The following is a 16,961-nucleotide window of genomic DNA, read 5'->3' as shown; positions in this document are numbered from 1 at the left end:
AATGAAAGCTTTAGGGCTTTGCAGTCCCTGAAGTAAAAAATGCTTTTTATATAAAGTTTTACTGTAGACCAATGTAGGTAGTATGAACTACGAAATCTCATGTTCTCATATAAGTGCTTTTCCTGATGCCTTGAGAATCATGATGCCAGAATCTGTCCATATGAAAAGGAAGAACCTGGAAATTGGCAGTACAGATCCTTAATGTCCAACCAGTCCCACAAGGACATGCCAAGGCCGTATCATCACACCCATAATGAAGTACCTCTAGGGAGCAGGCACAGTTAAAAACTTTCCACCCCAGTGGTGGTGAAAGACAAGATACCCTTCTCTTTAAACTTAACCCTCTCCCTTCCAAAGAATGCCTGGAATTTCTACTATTTCCCAACAGAGACTAGAAAGCAAAGACTTGGCATGGGGCAAGACAGATAAGAGCAGTTGCCTTCTCTGCAGGTTTTGTTAACTCCCCATAATTGCTTAGGGCATGTGATGGTGAGAGAGAGACACATACGCATCTGCCAGAGACAGACTACAAATTGCTAGTATAAGGTCCAAGCAAACAAAATCTAGTTTACAATGTGGCTGTGGTATATAAAACACCTCTGTAAAACTACAGTATAATCCAACTGCTGCAGGTTTAGTTTACAAAGTAATGATACCGTTTCCCTCTCAAGGAATGCCATTTAGGATCACTAAAGATGCTGAATAAAGTCTTAGCTGTCTTCTGGGACACATGGTTAAGGCTGATTGTTGCTGGAAGTCTCTCTAAGCAACCACATTTAAATACTATGATTTGCAAAAGGGCCTATGTTATCTTGCATATGAATTCAAGTCCCTTCACCAGTTAAAAACTGGGTCAGGGCAATTTGCTTACATTTGGAGTCCTTTTCCAAAATTAATGGCATGTGGGATTTAGAGTTGCAGATATAAGACAACTGGATAAACTGCTATTATCTGCTCGGCATCATGCACGTAGCATCTAGTTTTCCTGCTAAGCTTTGTTCGCATGTACAACCCACTTCTACAGCAGTTGCAGATTCAGCATAGTAAAGATATTATTCTTGGCTGTCCTGTTAAACTCACAATATAAGTTAAATGCACAGTAGGGGGCCCTGCTGGATTCTCAGCAGTTTTGAGATGGCTACAGATGATAGCTGGCAAGGGTGGCAGCTCTGATACGCAGTCATGAAGCTGAGAGCTTTTCTATTCAAATGGGGTCATGGCTGGTGCTGACTATCTCTGTCACTTCTCTGGTGATAACTAGATTACCAAGATGTACTTTGCTTGGGGCTACATCAGACCACCACTTTGAAGCTCCAGTTAGTACCGCATACAGTTGCCAAACTGCTTAGCCAAATTTCACACGGAGATCTTACAGTACAACTGTGATTGCTGAGGTCCTGTTTGTTTCTCACTGCCTTTTAAGGAGGTACTTCTGGGTTACTAATACCTTGTGCAATTTGGGTGCTGGCTCTTTCAGAGATTATTTATTTCATTGTATCTTGACTGGCAGTTGTTAGCAGGGTGCTAAGCCCACAGCACACATTTTTAAGCCTGTTTGGAAATTTGGGTGGCACAATATCTACTCAGAAGTATCACCCAGAGCTAGAAGTCTGCCCAAATTTATTTTGGTGCTTCTTAAAAGAAGACAGAGAGAAGCCCAAAAGCATAACAGCAAAATTGTGTCAAGATAAACTTACTCAAAGAACTGAACTGCAAAGTGCAAAACAAAAACAGAAAATGATGACGTTTTGACTTCCTCATAGTACTCCTCTAGGTGCAGAACAAATATTTTCTTTTGCAAGGCACTTTGGAGCAACAATCAGTGAAAGACATTAAGTACAATAAAAATACTGGTTTCAGGATAAAAATGCTGTTCCTACCTATGGGCTTGTAAAGGAAAATTCTGCAGAGTTCTATACTTCTCTTAGGTAAATTCTGAATTTTCATCCCCTTGTTCACAAGCCAGGCAGAATAAAAATATCCACCTACACTAAACCAAAGGGAGCCACTCTTAACCCAGACACAACCACAACAGACATTCCCGACGGTTCTTGGCTTAACAGAACACTGCTTTGTGGTTATACCCACCACTAGGATTTCATCTTGCAAGTTCTAGCATGTTTAATTTATTCCAGCTCATGCATCAAATATAATATTAAAAGTTAAGATGGTGTTTGAGATTGAGATTTTCATTGTGGCGTGAATAGAAAGAACACAGTCAGGACTGCGGGTGCCTGAGTATATTAATACAGAAACACAAACTTGTAGCCATCACTCAAGCAAAACAGTTTGTCTTTAAGAGGGGAAAGAAGTTGTAAAAAGAATCAATTCCATTAAATAGCTCTATAAATCAATTCTACCAAAAATCAATGGGAAACTACGTCCACAAGGTGCCAGGTAACCCCCACACACGAGATGCAACTGTCCATGACCACGGCCGTGCAGCAGCCCTGCCTGCCTGGGGTCTGCAGCAGGAACCCCTGGATCCTCCACACTCCCTCCTGCAATGCTCTCTGCCCCGCACACGAGGAGGTGCATGCTGAGGACTCCTGGGAAAGTAACAGCATCGCTCCCTTCCAGGCCTGGGCATCTATGTGATGGAGCCAAAGATGGGAGCAGACACAGGGTAACCCTCCTCACAAAGGCCATGCAGACCCTTGCCTCCAGACATGCACATGGGCAGTTCCTCTTAAGAGGCAGCAGAGGAAAATGTGTTACTCATTAGAGCCAGGCATCCCCCGTGCCCTGGTCTGAAATGAAGCAGGACTGAGATTTTTCCAGCAGGATTTGCACCACATCAAGTGGCCTTCTCCTCTCAAGGGTGAGCTGGCTTACACACAGACATGGGGAAGGCGGTAGAGCATCAGCCCCCTTCTTGAATGTGGGACCCAAGAGCTATTAGCATGTCATAAGTCACATACTGGTTAAACAAATTACTTCTTATTTAAGCCCAAGTTCATGAGTCCCATATTGTGTCAGTCTCGACTGCTCAGTGTCTCCCCAGGGACTGTACCAGGCCACTGTACTCTCACTTTCCAACTGCAGCTTGGTTGCATTTTCATATTTAGAGGCTGTGGATGCCCCTTTGATGACTGGAGACACTCTTGGGGCTTTCATTTTGTGCTGGCAGCTCTCAGATGACTCTAGAAACCTTTTGTTCTGTGTGGCAGACCAGAGGGGGCACAGAATATTCTGGCCTTGTTAAAACCTGCAGAAAAATTTATGTCCTGTGTATTCCCCTTCATGCACGCATTCCACATGTGCTGTCATGTTTCTGGGCCTATTGTAGACAACGCTATTTAAGAAATTCAGACATGGCATTTTTGCAACTCAAACTTGATGAATTTGCTTCTGCCATTTAGCACAAACTACCAAACCCATTTTTTTCCTGTTTTAACTGAACACCAAGCATAACTGAGCACAGTTACTCCAAACAGGGAGACTCATGTCTGGTATTATTTATATATATTCAAATTAGAGAGTGAGTGAGGGAGTGTGTGTAATAAATAATGATCAATGTAACATGAAGGCTCAAGACTGTCCATATGGGACAGGGAATGTTGGCAAGGGAATGGGACCATCTACTGCTGCTCCTTAGGGCTCTGTGACCCAGCTGCAGGGGGGACTGCTCTGATCTGCAAATTGCATCTCAGCTGTTGGGCTTGTTCTTAGCAATGAGCACCTCCAATGTACAGATTTGAGGGCATTCAATATCAAACCCCCCATCAGTCACAAGTTCCCATTACAAATAAGGGCACGCAGTCCTGGCAAGCAGGACTTTGACACAGGCTGGAGATTTAAGGTCAAGAACAAACGGGAATTGTACAACCAGAGGCTTCAATCTAACCACTGGTATCTAACAAGACAAAGGGGCAACGCATTCAAGTTCCTCTCTTTTTAAAAGTTCCTTAGAACCTCATCATATGACTCTTCTGCTCCAGAAGAAGAGAATCGAACGTTAAAAACGAGACTAAGGGAAGCAGAAAGACGTCTTCAGTAGAACAGCCAGAAGATTTTCCTGCAAGTCACTGTAAATGTTCCTCACTTCCCCCATCTCTAAAAGCATCCACAATGATGCTCTCTTATTACTGGGATATCAGTTTGATACACATCAGCAAAAAAATGATTTCTGCCAAACAGCCTTCAAGCGTTGTAACAGCAACAATGCTTACAGAGAGGTTCAAAATAGCGATTTCATTCTAAAGACAGTCTTCGTGCACCAACAGATGCTACACCAATACTTGCATGAATGTAACCCTGGACTATTTTGGTGACTCTCGTAAGTTCTGGAGTAACTTACAGTGAAGAAATGACCATTATGAAGGACAGCCAAAAATACAGCATACAGTTTGTATGGAGAGAGACAGAGAAAATAGATAGGGATGGGCACAGCCAGGAGAATGAAGAGATTACAGTGATATGGCAAATATGTAGAAATGGTTGGGAAAAGCAAGTATGCGCATAACTGAGGAGGAAGTAAGAAATCCAGCAAGTTCGACAACCAAGGCAGAAATGGAAGTAAACAGATGCTATAGACTAAGGGTTGATGCCAGCACAGGGATCTAAGTTATCAACTTGCATTTAAGGACTATCATGGTTAAAATCATACACCAAATTGCATAATAGACAAATGAGATGAATTGAAAGGAGATTAGTCTGGAAAACTAGGCTCAGAGAGAAGACTGCAAGGAATCTTGTTATTGAAACACTGCTCCTAACTCTTCTGTACTCAAGGAAAAAAACCTTAAATCCCATTTCCTGCCACTCTAGGGCTGAAAAGTTAACACCATATTTCACAGCAGTTAACATGAAACAGGATTGCTGTTCTGACTTGTCCTCAAAAAGCAAATACATTCTGAAACGTAGATTAGGAAGGGGGTTGATGTCTTTCTGCTAAAACCTAGGACAAGAAGCAGGAGGGAGAAAGAACATTTCTGTCTAAGACTTTTGGGAACAAACAGAGTTGTAAGAGCCTGCTGCCCTCAACAGAGTTGACGTCCACTCACAGTTTGACTTTTTTTAATCCAGTCATTGACTGTAGAAGTGCTTTTTGTATCCCTTAAAGATTAGGTTTTTAAAATACACCAGAAAGGTCTTATGAGGGGGATCCAATGACCCATCAGAAGGATTAACTTTTTTAATGCCAGCCAACAAATTGCTTTCTAAGAAGATGAAATATTCAAGCCCTTACCCACGCAGGCATCTCGCACGGAGCCACCTCTGACACAGAAGTAGCCAAGTCCATCTGGGACTCCACTTTGTCCAACCCTTTTACAGAGGCACCTGGGCAGTGCACGCAACACACACCCAGCAAGACTCACGGTGTCCTGCCCACTTTCTCTAGAGCCTCTCAACTGTGACCTCAAAGCAAATGAATCTGAGAAGAAAATGCATTAATCAGGCATTCACCCAGCCAGGCTCAGGGTTTTTAAACCAGGGGGTCTGAATCAGCCCTATCACCTCCCACCTCTTCCCTGATACAATTAGCGAGCATCTGCCCTAGAGCTGCCCCAGCTTGATGAGGGGGCGAGGAGCAGCTGCTGCTCCCGCACCGGTGCCAAGCGCCGCTTGGCAAGGCGGCCGCGCACGCTACGCCTTCCCGGCGGAGGCCGGCATCCCTCCCTCCCGCTGCGTGGCCCGAGCCGGAGGAGCCGAGACCTGCTGCCCCAGCCGGCGCGTGGCTCGGGTGGGAGCCGGCCGCCCCTCTCCCTGGCCCTGCCGGCGCCCACACCTGCCGGAGGCTTCCCGCGTCAGGGAATCCCCCAAGGGGCCCCGCAGGTGCTCCGCTCCCTTTACAGAGTTCAGGCAGCAAATCAGCCCAGGAAATTGCCCCCCTAGTACTGGGTGCGGCCTTCTGACCTCTTCTGAAATGTTCTCAGCCCACCGCATTGAACATTACCGCCAGGCGTTTCAAAAGGGGCACGCGCTTTTTAAATCCAGCGGGTTTTTTGCTCGGGAGCTTACAAAAGCATCGCTGGCGTGTCCGCGGGAGCTGTGCAGTGCCGGCCTACAGGTGACTACGAGTACCAGCAAATAAGCTGGCATACAAGAAATCAGGGTCGGAAGCAGGCTTTTACTTAAAGACCCCCCCCCACCAGGCACTTGAAAAATAAATAACCCCCCCAAGCAGTCCTGTTTTACCCAACACTGTAAGGCTCAGCCCCACTCCTCAGGCTGGATTGTGCAAGCGCTTACTCCAGCAGTCACGCCGGGTTCAAGCAAAGTGTCTGAGTAAGCATTTGCAGAATCTGACCCCCCCGGTCAGTTATCTATACTGCACCTATTTGTGCCTTGCATTGCAAACTCCTTAGCCAGGGACAGGGTCTGGAAGTATATTGTCAGCTGCAATGTGCTTTATCTCCATTTATGGCATTAAATCTAATTTTTGGTGCCAAGTGCAGCATTACCCTTACAATGACATCTATTAGAGACAGGTTCCCCTGAAGACTCTGGTCTGACCAACAACCAGTTTGCACTGTTCATTTTTTTATCTTACTGTAAAACCACCATGTTCATATTACCCCTCCACTTCCTTAATTTCAAGTATTTTGTTCAAAAAATAATAATACAGGCACTGAATTATGGAAATTCCTGGCATTATACTGACTTCACTTCAGATGCTGACATCCTTTCTTCCCTGAACATTTAAAAGAAAACTGGGAACTGAAAGCAAAATTAATGCAGCAAACGTGACCAGTTAGTCCCCAGTAAAGTATCAGTTCAGCAGAGGCAGAGTTGTTTCGCCGGCGCCACCAGCCCCTGCCCCTCCGAGGGCCTGGTGTGGGGCCGCGGCTTGGCACAGCATGGAGCAGTTCTTATGGAAAAAAAATCTGCAACTTCCCCTGAAATGCGGCGTCCTGCATGCCACAAAGGACAGCTGCTACCTTCTCACTTACAAAAACGTGACCCCAGCCAGTCAATCTGCAGCCTGAGCACTGTCAGACACCCTCCCACTCGCCACTTTTGATGGTCAAAGCCATTGTAGTGAAGCAGCTTCCCCTCTGCCTCCAAGGGAGGGTGCTTTGCTTTTGCTCCAGGAAGGTTTAGGGTGGGGTTTTCTGCTTTTTCCTTCTTTTGGTGGGGCTGCAGCTCAAGCCATTTCAGACAGACGCAGAGGCAGCATGAGTCTGTGCTGAGCCATGGAGGAAGCGAACACAAATAGGCAAATATTCTGAATAATATCAGAGCAGATGCACCTGGAAACTTGCTTGGACTCACCTGGACTCCTTTTCCTTCTTTCTTGTCCAACCAGTTCATGGGTGGGGAACATCCCAAGCCTTTGGCATATGGTATGAGATGGTCTGGGTATTTGGTAGAGAACTACTGATAAGTCTCTGAAACTGCACAGCTGGCGTCATGTAGCCCAGGTGCGATTTCATATGAACCTCTCAAAATATGGAAGGGAAAGGGAAGCCCTGTCTGTTTGCTTGTTTGTTTGTTTTTCACAAGTGAAAGAGAGAAACTGAGGTGCCTAACCAACCATCTGCGTCCACTGGGAGTGGAAGCTGGTTTGCCGGGCTATGGCCATGGCTTCTGTTCTCGCAGGGAAGAACGATTGTGTAGCCTGCAGAAAGTCATAAAAACATCTGGAAAAAGTTGGGCCTAGCAAGGCTGAGGTGAAGATGCCAGAGAGAACTGAAAACCACCGTTTACTACTTATAAAAGCATTTTGGGATCCTTGGGTGGAAAGGATCCCTTTTCTAGAAAGGCAAATATTCCAGTTCCATACTCCAATGATTACTGTTCCAGTCGGACTCTTAAAATGTATTTTCCTTCCATGACTGTCCTGTGTTGTTAGTTACACCTCTGCACAGCTTTTAAATAACAGATTGATTTCCACTACTACAGCGCTATTAAGCGTAATATTTTTCTCTGCATTTGATTCCCCTTACAGGACACTGAATTACTAGCACAGCATTCAGCTGGAAATCCTCTTGCAGCATTAACAGGGTGAAATATTAGACAAAGAGTGGCTACTACTGTCTTTTACCATTCATAAACTACTAATGGAAATTCAGCCCATCTTCAAAACATCATGCCCTTACACAGCATATCAGTGGCAAAGTCTTACACTCGATTTTGTTTGAGCCACCAAAATAGGGATCATCAGGCTGAAGCACTGGCTCGCAGCACTCGCCCTCCTTTGGGTCACTTTTCCTTCACTCAGCAGCTGAGTAACATCCCGATTGCAATTACACCCGTCGCTTAAAAGTAACGGCCGGAAACTGGGAGACCCAGCACCGCCGGGACAAGCCAGCTGCCTGCAGCCCCAAAGAGAGGTCCACGCGTGGGGAAACCCTTGGGACGTTCCCTTTGCAGTGGCCTCACCCTCTGCGCGGAGGCAACAGCCTTGCACACCTCTGCACCTCGGATGGATGTGCACAACAACGTGCATTAAACTACACTTTTTGGAGTTCACTTGAAAATGCTGCCAGCTTGTAAACAGCAGAGTCAGTTTTGCTGCCAACGCAATTTTTACCTAGAGCAAACGGAAGTGTTTTTCCAAGAATTTCCAAGATTGTCGTGTCATGCTGTATGCTGGCACTGTACCATGCAACCCAAGGAAGAAAGAGAAAAAAATGCAAGCAGCTACTCTGCACATCTTGAAAGTGGGCAGACCCATCATTACTTTCAAATTATTTAGAGGCACCTCCCAGGAGGAGACTGGCACAGCAAAACAGACCTTCCCAAAAAACCCAGCGTTCACTGCAGGGGAATACAGTCTCATTAATGTTTTCATTGTTGTGGCAAGGGTGAATAATTTTTATAGCTGGCATGTTTCAATTTTCATTACAGTTTTGAAAACCTTGTTTGATAAAGTACAGTAGAAGCTAAGAAACGTAACCTTTCTGAAGGACTGGAGAGCAGTCTTCTCTATTCTCCCTTCCCTCGCCTCCCCCATCGTTTTGCATAATATTATACTGTTAGTCCTTTGGTAACTTTGCCATTTTGAAGTTTTATTAGAATTATATGCATGATGGCAGCATTTACAGGCCCCTGCTAAGATCAGGGTCCCATTATGCAAACATTTAAATATGATGAGCCTTTATTAGATAAATATACAAGACAAACCAAGGACATCGTATTCTCCATATTTTAAAGATGAAGAAAACTTGAGACAAGTTGTTTAACTCCCTTTGTGACCATAGCATGGAAAATTTAGATCAGTGATAGAAACTGAACCCAGAGTTCCCAAGACCACAAGCTCACCCAGAAGAATTAAATGCAGGCATACATTCAACCGCTACACCAACTCATAACAGTAAGTGCTTATAACCAAGTTTTCAGGGTAAAATATTTTTCAAGTCACAAGTTACATTACTTTTAAAACACTCTTAGCCAAACATCTATCTGCTGACATCTTAAGAATTACAAGACAACTATCAGTCTCACGCCAAAATTCCTTTTATTTAGGATTTTGGTACTTCGGTCCTGGCTATGTACCCTTCATAGATACGCATACACACTTATATTTTAGTGGATTCCCTGCCATATACAATTTTGATAGATTTTATTCCTGCTTAGAAAGACTGCCACATTTTTATTTAAAGACTGGGCATAATCCTGTCACTAATATCATATTATCAAAGAGCATTTGAACCACCTAGAAAATGAACAAAGAGCTTTTCTCAAGGACTCCACAAGTCTGATGCAGCAAGTTGCACCCAGGGACCATTCAGAATACTTTATAAGGGCGAACAGAAACTAAGAGCAACAAAGCAACCCCCCTTGCAGGGGTAGGAGAAACAACATTAAATAAAAACAACACTAGTTTAAGTCTCACTATACGCTGGCATAATTTCAAATTTTCTTTTTTAAACAGTTCTCATTTTAAAAAAGTATCAGTCTTCAATTGTACATGTTTGCTAGTGAGGTTTTCAGGAAACCCAAATCCCAAACTGAGAAAGCTGCTGCGGCATTGTTTCACCAGGCCCTGGGTGGTTAACTAACCTTCTGCAGGAGGGGCAGAGAGGATGTTTTCTTTCAATTTTAGTTCAATAACTAGTTCTTTCAGGCTGAAGAAACCAATTGAGATTTTGGGTTGGAAGGGAGGGCAGGAAAGCTTATTTCCCTCTTTTAGGCTCCAAATAAAAACTAGGTGCTAAAGACTAATGTCTACTAGAGTAAACTCTTGAAAGAGCAGCATGACTAGAACACAGAGAATTCCCTTTGCACAAAGAACATCTCCTTTGCTTCGCATTTGAAACACAGCAGAGGAGGAATCACACAATCGGTTGGGTTGGAAGGAACCTTAGGATGTCAGCAGAAAGTATTTTGGTAAGAACATATTTTCCAAATATTATTTTCATTTAACACTTTAAAATATTCAGGTTTAGCATTTAATTGAATTTAATGCTATACAAGAAGTTGCTTGATATTCTTCTCAGAAACAGTAACAGTAAATTACTTTTTTACTTGTGATTTGCATATTAAATCATAACTTGAATGTGTTAAACCCTGCCCTCCTGCTTAACTAAAAACAGTGGCAAATTTGCTTTAAAGTTATTTTTAGTTGCACATCAACATGTTTTAATAGGTACAAATCAGTGAGATCCAGTCTTTCCACTGGAGAGTAACTAGCACGTATGCAAACAAGCAAGCCTTAAAATACGGTTTCTCGTTGACCGATTTCAATTCTCAGTTAAAACTGGCAATGCAAATTACTCTATTCTGTTCTTTATTGGACAAGAGAAAAGATTTCCAAACTGTCAAACTGGCTGGTGGCATCTTGACAGCAGATGGAAGTGCAGTAAGTCCTACAAGGCAGGGTCTTTATGTGACTCCCGGAAAGCTGAAGCCGCACACTGAATGGTTCCTTATACGAGGGAAAACGAGCACACATTTCAGGGGAAGGAATCTGCTCTGAACCCGTCATCTTAAACGAGTCCATGAGTGAACCGGACCAGCCCAGCATGAAGAACGTAGGAAGGGTGTTAACCATATGAGGCCTCTTCCCCAGTCAGTCCATCATGTCTCTCTTTTAAACCCCATTGCAAAAGACTGATTTCGAGACAATTTTATCTCACATATTGTTTGGTGCAGTGGGGGAAGGGAGTGGATAGGGCAAACTGATATATTATTGAAAGCTCCCCCCTCTTCCTTTGCCCAAGAGACCGGAGGACAGATAATGCCTCGGGCCAGCATACTGAAGTGAAATGCTTGCTGCCTCCCATCCAGGGCCCCAGTGAGGACAACACTGGCAAGTTTTTCCATCCAGTACCTAAAGCTGGAAGAACAGAAGTGAGTTGTACTTAGTTCTTACACAGATCTCTCAGAGCATCTTACAAAAGAGGCGAGAAGTATATCCTATTTTCAGGCCATTTCTGTCAGGAAGCTCCCCGCGCTTCTATAAACCCTTCTCATCATCAGCTGATGGCGAGGACCCCTCCTCTCCCAGCCTAGCTTCTAACTTCCAACGTTTCTGGAGGGGAGCTGAACAATTCTGCTCTTCCTACGTCAGCAAGAGAGCCAGCGCTGAAGAAGACCCGTGGCTGACAACCATTTCCGACAACAGGCCAATGGGCCTCCCGGTGTCTGCCTCAGGTTTTCGGCTTGAAAGATCGCTCTTTAGCCCCTTCAGATCTCACAGTGTGCACAGAAGAAAACGTGATAAAGTACGTACAAACTCCTGGATAAACTGGATTCCCCACCCCTTTCCATTAAGTAAGATCAGCAAGTCGAATCCCCGTTCAGGCTGCGTGACTACAGGCATCGCCCTCCGCCCGTCCTCGGGCCGGCAGCATGGGCTCGAGGAAGCACGAGAGCCGTCATGTCGATAATGCAAAACCCTGTTGCTTCCACTCCAGAACAGCTGACTTGAAGTGCATGCTAGGCTGTGCTTATTAACAAAATGAGAAATCTGATATATAGAAAGAAAACACTATGTGAGGATTAATCCCGGATTGCAGTTTGTGGCCAGCACTGGGCCCTCATCCAAACACAGATGAAAAAGAACAAAAATTTCTCCCACCTGTCACTTAGAGCAGGTACAACTACTGCACTGTTGTACTCTCTCTTACAGCTATTGTAGCAATCGCTTTTATATCAGCTTAAAATTCAGGATTGACCTCACTGTTTCATTTCTTCCGTGTTTTGCGGGAGCCAGCACTGGAGGGTGAATTTTCTTTCCAGGAATTACAAACAAGAAATGTGAGTAACCTGCAAGTTTGGACAGCTAGCTCCTGATACACAGACACTTCACGGGGGAAAAAAAGAAAAAGAAACGGCTTCAAGCTGGCGTCCTGTTGGAAGCTGGAGGTGCTAACTGAGCAAGAAAATGCAACTCTCAGGAATATTTTTTTACATTGTTTCTGCTGCTTTTGAGAAGAGTAAACATACTGTCACAACTGATTGGAAAAAAAAACCAAACAAACCAATACAGTTGTATTGCCAATGAGCTAGAGGACAGCAGACCGAAATCGCTGTTGCAGTGCGTTGCCCTTGCTCCTGATACTACAGCAAGATAAAAACTAATTTAAGCAGCCGTAGTGGTATAATCACTTGTATCCAATCCACACCAAGCCACAGGAGAAGTCAGATTTCTTTTTTAAAAGACATTCTGCTGCTTGTGGCTGGGTCGAGGCTCTGTTGTTGTAAGCAATTCCCCAGCTGAGCCCTGCTGATTCCCCCCAGCCCAGCAGGGCAGGCACGTCCGCTGACGCTGGGATGGTCCCTTCCCAGCAGCCTGGCCCGTCACGCTGCAGCCCCTGCAACGCAGGGGTCGCAAATGCGATTCGGTTCTGTCCCGCTCCGAGACCACATTTGCTGCTCTGCTGAGGTGCCACTTTGTGGCCACATTCTTCCACTGAGACTGTCAGAAATAGCGATTTGCTCATACGATTTGGCAGCCAGATTTAGTTAGGGGACTGCAAGTTGGGTTTTCTTTAGAGGAAACAAGACAACCTTCTACCTAGCAAGCTGTGTACATTCATCAGACTGGATGAGAGGGTTAAACACTGTAATCAGCACAAACAGGAGTCCTGATATTAAGGCAAATGTGCCTCAGTTTTCAAACATTATCCTATTTCTCCACATCTATCATCAAAGAGGGTAGCAGGAGCTCAAAAACCAACCCCATACTGTTTTCTATACAAGGTCAAAGGAAGGCACAGCATACAGTTTATGTTTGATGGATCTTAATTACTATGAGCTGTAAAGATGCTAGAAAATAAGAACCTTCATTGCAAGATCCACTATTCAAAACTTGAAATTTCATACTGCAACCACCAATTTTGGGCAGCGATGGCTGTTTTATGGAGTTTTAATCCATTACGCAGCCGCACCGATTAGTATTAGGTTGTGTCCTACTTGTTTTAAATGGCTAATCAAAATAAATTGGATGTGTACCCTCCCGGAATAAGGCCTCCAACGTCCTCTTTCTCTCTCTTTCTCTCCCCCCACCCCCTGTCACACATTGGCTTCTGCCAAACAATTCAGCACTGACACTACAACGTGTCACGTGATACCAAGTGCTTCAAGCATCTTGCGATACTTATTACTATCTACACATCCATAAGTCATTCTGCCCAGCAACGTATGTGAATACTAACATGAGCTATTTCTTTATGCATTAAAGATTTAGAGCTCTCCCCAGATCCTTCGGAGAAGCATTTCCCCCAAACACTGAAAAATCATCCCTTCGGAGATATGCATCTCATCTGCATTTCACAGAGATTAGAAAGGATGACATAAGAAAAAAACTGCTATATCCTTACATTCTCCCGTTCCTCATGCTTACACCCCTCCAGCCACGCGAGTCTGCCATGATTAAGCAACGCATTTTAGACGCAAAGGAACGAGGCATTTATGTACGGTTTCCTTCCCCGCCGCAGAATGGAAAGTAGCAAATGTAAGAGGCTGCTGATGCTTAATGCTGCTCCCCTCCCGAGCTAAAATGATATGTCAGTAGCAGGTGGCAAGTTTGAAGATCCCCCTCCCCTCTTTTTTTTTCTAATAAATATAACAAAGGGCACACAGATTTGACCTAATGGGTCAACCATCAAAAGTTAAACTGATTTAAATAATTAGACCTAGAATGTCAGGCACCACTGCAAATAATTGCTCCTAATGCTTTTAGGATTAGATCGCTAATGAAAAGGAGCAAAAAGGAGACCACTTGCAGTTGTGGAAATAAGTCAATTTTCTTTCCATATGTCATTTTCCCCACATAGATTTGCTGTGAAATCCTAAGGAGCCATTTACAGTTTTCTCGCTAGAGCTGCTGTAAAGTATACAATAGTTCTGAGTTGTAAAAAACAGTAATAAGTCATCTTGAAATACCAGTTGTTTATGCACTGTATTTATCAAGCATAACAACATCTGCTTATAGTTCCGACATTTTCCAAGGAAAGTGACTATTGCATATTGTTTCTCCCTTTAATTTGTGGAAAAACATGAGAGCCGTTCAAGTCTAAACAGCATGCTGCAATAAATTTAAACCGCTTTCGGTCAAAAGGCAGTTTATTAGCAAAATGCAATTTCGATGCTCTCCTAGCTGGTTTCTGGCTCCTCTCTCAGATTCCTCCTAACAAGTGAGTAACATCGCGGGGGTTTAGCCGCCCTCTGCTAGGACACCCGGTGCCGCACACGCTCCCGCAGCGCGATGTGGAGGTGCCCCCCCGCGCCGCGCCGCCCCAGGCCCCGCGGCCCAGCTGGCGGCCGCTGATAACGCGGCGCGGCCGCAGCGCCCGCTCCCCGCCCGCTCCCCGCCCGCCCCGCGCAGGGGGCGCCGCGACCCCCCGCGCCGCGCACCGCCCCGCCGCCGCGCACGCCGGCCTCCCCGCTGCTTTTTTGTGTGTTTGTCTTTTAACGCAACCAAATGCCCCACAGCCTCACCCCCCCCAGCCGGCAGCGGGGGGCAGCCCGGCCCGGCTCCGCGGCGCTCCGCCACCCCCTTCACCCGGGACCGGGCGGCCGCGGCGCAGCCAGCCGCTCGCCCGGCGCCCTGAGTCGCGGCGTTGCGCGCCGCGGCAGCACTACTGCCGGCCGGCACCCGCATTTCTCCCCTTTTTTTTCTCTCTTCTAGCAGGCTACCGCCCGAGTCCGCGCGGCAGCTCCGCGCGGCGGCCGGCGGCTCCGGGGAGCAGGCAGCTCCGCGGGGCACAAAGCCGGGCGGCAGCGTCCTGCGGGCCGCGGGGGCTGCGCGGTCCCGCGCTCCGTCCGCTGCATCCCAGCCGGTGCCCTAACAAAAGCCGGGGACCCGCAGCGCCGGCGGGAGGCGGCGGGGCCGAGCTGGGCGGCCCAGGGGCGGCCAGCGCGGGGGGAGCCGGGGCAAAAGTTCACCGCGGAGCCGGTGGGGCCGGGCGCCCGGTGGGGCAGGGCGGGGGATGCCGGCCGGCCCGGTCGCCCCCAGCCCCGCGGAGGCGGCGCGGAGGGGGAAGGAGGCACCGAAGCGCCGGGAGCCCCTTCCCTGCCCTCTGCTCCACGACCCGGCCGGATCCCCCGCACGAACACGCCCCCGGCACCCCGCTCCCTTCCCTCGCCGGGGGGGATTACGGCTCGCTGGCGGGGGGCGAGCGGGGCTGGGGACGGGCTGCGGCGGGGCTGCCCGCGCCGGACGGCTCCGGCGGCAGCAGCTGCGGCCCCCGCCCCGCTGCCCGCCGCCGCCGGGGAAGGGGCAGCGCGCACACGCACGCACACACACACACACACACACACACACACACACAAATGGCACGGGAGGAGGGGGAAACTTTCCAGCCGCTTCACCGAATGGCCAACATTTGCAGCCCCCGGACCGGCGCGATCGCGAGTGCACCGGGTGCTGCCCGGCCCCGGAGCAGCGGGGCAGCGCGCCGGGAGCGAGCGGAGGGAGCGGGGCACGGAGAGAAGGGGCGAGAGGGAAAGGGAAAAATAACCGCATATATATATATATATATACACATATATATTTCTTTCTTTTTTTTTTTTTTGAAAGGGAACTACCGCTGGTGCCGGGCATGGGGACTGCAAGGCAGGGACCGAGGGGACACCCCTCCCACCCCGGCCCCTCTCCCCCGCGGACCCGTGCAGATGGGCAAATAAACAGGGTCGCAAATAAAGAGCGGGGAGCAGGGCTGGGCTGCGCGGAGCGCCCGGCCCGCCCGCCCGCCCGCCCGCGTTACCTTCTTATTGCATCTGGAGCAGCGGCTTTTCTTCCCCTTCCCCTCTCCTCCTCCTCCTCCTCTCCCTCTCCTGTCCTCTCGGTTTATACCAGCCTGTTCCTCATCTCACAGCCTTCCTCCCAGCGCCATCTTGCAAGCTTGTGACGTTGGGAGCCGCTCACCCCTGACCCACATTTGAATAGAAGCCAAAATGAAAAAAAAGGAGAGGAGCGAGCGAGCGAGCGGAGAGGAAGAGGGCGAAGAAGAAGAAGAAAGAGCGGAACAAGGAGAGGCGGCGGCGAGGCGAGCGCCGTGCCAGGGGGAGCAGCATCGGCTCCCGCTCCCTCGCCAGCCAGTTCAGTAATCAGCGATTTCCTGCTTTTGCAATAAATGTCGCGGCAGGGCTGGGAGAGGGCCGGGGCGCCGCGCGGCTCCCACCGCTGCCCCGGCGGCCGCCCCTTGCCGCCGCCCCCGGCGCCGGGCGGGGAGGAGGCAGCGGGAGGACCGGCCGCCGCGCCGGGGGGGCTGCGCGGGCGGCGCGGAGACCCGCTGCAGCCGGGGCGTGTGGCGGCATCTCCAGCGAGCTGCAGCGCACGCCGAGGAGCCCCGGTGCAGCGCGATTTGCATATTAGCTTTTTAGCCCTGGCGCCTGTTCGTTAGGGACTGACGGGGCGTTTTGCGCCGTCCAGGACGCAGATGGAGACACGGCCTTTGCACCCACGGACTCGAGCGAAATCCAAAGTTTGGGGGCTTTTTTGCTTTTGTTTTTGTTCAGTTAGCTTACCTACTGGAAGTGTATCAAGGGAAAAAGTTACTCGTGTTCTGCATCCCTGGTCCTGCGAGGACTCTCCTGCGTGCTCCCCTCCGAGCACGTCAGGC

General features: G+C 47.9%; 1 protein-coding gene across 10 annotated transcripts in view; it reads right to left on the bottom strand.

Annotated features, from left to right (window-relative positions):
• HIC2 (HIC ZBTB transcriptional repressor 2) overlaps window positions 1-16,590 on the bottom strand; it is an 80,503-nt gene extending 63,913 nt beyond the window's left edge. For 6 of the 10 annotated variants that reach the window (XM_064522151.1, XM_064522153.1, XM_064522150.1 and 3 more), the window contains exon 1: window positions 16,104-16,590. The gene's annotated coding sequence lies outside the window, so the exon portion shown is untranslated. The remainder of the gene's footprint in view (window positions 1-16,103) is intronic. The other 4 variants (XM_064522148.1, XM_064522147.1, XM_064522145.1 and 1 more) reach the window with 1 other exon arrangement.
• Window positions 16,591-16,961: the final 371 nt, after the last annotated feature.

The sequence above is a fragment of the Dromaius novaehollandiae genome, chromosome 17 (assembly GCF_036370855.1).
Source record: "Dromaius novaehollandiae isolate bDroNov1 chromosome 17, bDroNov1.hap1, whole genome shotgun sequence".
NCBI classification, from domain to species: Eukaryota; Metazoa; Chordata; class Aves; order Casuariiformes; family Dromaiidae; genus Dromaius; species Dromaius novaehollandiae.
The sequence above is the reverse complement of the archived record's forward strand: the minus strand, read 5'-3'. Positions and strand labels throughout refer to the sequence as shown.